The following is a 3348-nucleotide window of genomic DNA, read 5'->3' on the forward strand; positions in this document are numbered from 1 at the left end:
GACTTCTACAAATTTAAAGCCTCCGACTTCGACTTTTACCTCAAAATCAGTCCAACTCCGACTTGAACTCCGCACTCTTCAACGAGCTGCAGACTAGAAAGAAAAATGACCAACCCCGACCGAATGAAATTTTAAAGCCTCTGACTCCGATTTCGTTACCCGAAAATCAGTCTGGCTCCTACTTCACGACTTAGGCTCATGCTCCATACTCCGCAGCCCTGGTTAAAAGCTTTGATACTCAATGTTCCTTTCCACCATAGCACGATGAACATTATGCATATTTTTAAAACTTTGATTTAAATTATCATTTTTTTAACTTATAAAAAGGAAAAACTGGCATACACAATGCGATATTTTAGTTTCACTAGGTTTTGAAATAAAAATAGTTGTAAAAATTATTATCAAAGAGAAAATGTGGAATGATATTGTTAATTTCATTTCTTTATATCCAAAAGAGCATAAATAGTAAAAACATTGACGAACTTTTTTTTTTTCATTGCTGAAATTGTTTTCTGTTTTATGAAGTAGAGTGTCAAACAAAATACCATTATAAGGCCAGGAACAAAAAATAGGTTCCATCGAGATTTGAACTCGAATCGCTGGATTCAAAGTCCAGAGTGCTAACCATTACACCATGGAACCTCCATCCCATGCCGGGATTCGAACCCGGAATGTCTGCTCGAAAGCAAGAACGTCTAACCACTTGACGACATGGAACACATTTCTACGTTAAAATCAGAAAGACAAATCACGATTTTTGCATCATCACGCAAAATGACACGATACTAATTAATTCAGAAAGAATCATCTCCACTTTCGCAATAACACTCAAACTAAAGCAAATAAGAATTGCGTAAATCAGCTTCAGAATGAGTATGTAAGCAGATAGGATGGGACACAGTCAGTGGCGCCGACTCCATGGGGCCCGAAGGGCCCGAGCCCCCTCAAAAAAATTTTGAGGGACTCTTGAGGCGTTTTGAGGAAACCCCTCCCCCCCAATAACTTAAGAAAATTATTAGGTATTTAATGCTTTCTATTCTCACAAATTTGTCTCAGTATATTTTATTTTCTTTGTTTTAAGATAGTTACCTTGTAAAATACATTCAGTAATGAGTTAAAACAAATAATTATTATGGTAAAAAGCAGGTTAAGTGAAAACGAGTGGTGTGAATAATGATACTGTTACGGTGCTGCGAGCACTTAGAATTTGTCCCAGTGTGCGAACCTGTTGATAAAGTTTGTCCGATCAACAATAGGGCAGAAGCGAGTGAACAACTTGGCTGTTCTTCATAACCACCCAGATATTTTGAGAGATTATACACCCCGCCGAGATTATACCCTTGAAGTAGAATCAGCTCTATTCGAGTGGTTCCAGCAGTATCGAAATCAAAAAACCAGGCTTTTGATTTTTTCTTTTCTCGATATTTTTGATTTAACTGTGCATATTGTGCTTAAGAACTTTTAAGTTCTGTAATTTTCTCTGTTATATGTAAAAATTAATTAAAATATTCGAAATTTTAATATTAAGATGTTAAAAACCTAATCTAACGGCAATTCGAACTTCTGATAAGTCGAAGATTTTCTTCGGTCCCTTTAGATTCGAGTTATTGCGAACTGACTGTAAATTGAAAGCAAAAATCAAATAGAAAAAAACTGAAGGTAGTAAGATGACTCTGTTAAAAGGAACAATTTTAGAAAAGAACATTGTTGTACCTAACACAGGGATTCAACCCTCCTGAGGGAAAGGGCACTCCCCCCCCCCTTCCCCAAGAATCGCGAAGACCCCAAGAGCAAGAGCACAGCCACCCCCGAAATGAGCAAAATACCCCTCAAAACAGCCCCTCTCCTAAAAATTTCAATGGTGCAGTCTGCGCCATGACCCCCCTAAGTGGGTACCCCTGCCTATTATTTCAGATCATTTTAACACATTTAGTTGCGAATCTGGGCATTTCGGTTAAAAATAGTCCGCAATAGTGAATTGTTTTTTTAGTCAATGAGTTCAAAATAATGCAGCATTTTCCAGAATTTAAATTACTTTGCAAGTCTTTTTTCCTGGTCTTTATGAGAAAGAAAATGGTCTTATAATATTTGTAAGCTCTTTAATGCAATATTGGAAGAATGGACTGCCTGTGTTACCGGTTCTTCTTGTTCATCTTCATTGGCGGACGAAAAGTCCATAAGGTCGGCTACGGATGGAGCAGTAGCATTTCCGTTTTCATAGATTAACTTTCAACAGCGTGGATTAGCTTTTAAAAAGCACAAAAAGAAACGTATTGCATATTTTTGTACAGCTTCTTCCTTTTTTTTTACTACCCAGTGAAAACGTAAAATTGCGGGAAAATCATAAATAAAAAACTACTCATCCGAGTCAAATTGACATTATACAAAAAAACTGGGACCTAATTTAAAAAAACGTGAAATGCGGGGAAAATGTAGATTCGGGGGACGTAAATTCAGGGTTTCACTGTATTGGTTATAAAAATATTCAAAATTTGATTTCGCTACATAAAAATAGAGCTCATGTTCGTCATCGAGTTCATATAATGAGACAAGAATGTAATATGGTAGTTGTTGTGATGTTAGGGTGTTCTGTGCACAAATGATACGTCTGTCACCGCGGACTTGCCCCAAAAGTAATATTGATGAAAAGTCTACCGACCTTTTTCAGAGCAAAAAAAAAGGGGGGGGGGGGTTCTAAAAAGACTCATGCTTCGTAGAAATACAAGGTGAGCATAAGGTCTTGCCCTGATTATAAAACTTTATTACAGAATAACCGATTGACATAATAATTTAAATCGGGTGCTGTTACAAAGTTAGTGTTACTAGTTTTGTGTGTCGAAATATTTCCGAATCGGTGGAATAGAAGGGATACTCGAACACCCTGACCACCCGCTCTCCAGACATTACTCCTCTTGACTTTTTTACGGAACTGTATCAGGGACAGGGTCTTCGCCACACCAATTGTCCGTCGACGAATGGAAGGCTAGGACACAAGCTGCTGTGGGTACTGTGACAGAACACATGTTACAAAACATTTGGCGGGAGCTGGAATACCTCCGAGCTACAAGGGGGCACACGTTGAAGTTTACTACTGTAAGTGGTCTTCAAAAAAACAAATAACACTAAAGTATGTACAGCATCAAATTTTAATTAGTAAGCCAAACGATTATTCTGTAATAAATTTTTATAATCAGGGCAAGACTAAATGATAATATACTAATGAAAAAATAATAATACTAATAGTGTCTCGAATTTCGAGCTTTGAAGCCTAGTCACCTTAATAGTTAAAAGGTAAAAAAGAAGCAGTTTGAAGTCTTGAAATCCGATTTATATTCCAGCACTTTTTCA

At 37.1% G+C, this 3348-nt stretch overlaps 1 non-coding gene across 1 annotated transcript; it reads right to left on the bottom strand.

The window, feature by feature from the left end:
• Nucleotides 1-570: 570 nt before the first annotated feature.
• On the bottom strand, nucleotides 571-642 carry Trnaq-uug (transfer RNA glutamine (anticodon UUG)). The gene has a single exon. It is a non-coding gene; the product is annotated as a tRNA-Gln (tRNA).
• Between the last annotated feature and the right edge of the window lie 2706 nt (nucleotides 643-3348).

Source organism: Uloborus diversus, chromosome 6, assembly GCF_026930045.1.
Source record: "Uloborus diversus isolate 005 chromosome 6, Udiv.v.3.1, whole genome shotgun sequence".
NCBI lineage: Eukaryota > Metazoa > Arthropoda > Arachnida > Araneae > Uloboridae > Uloborus > Uloborus diversus.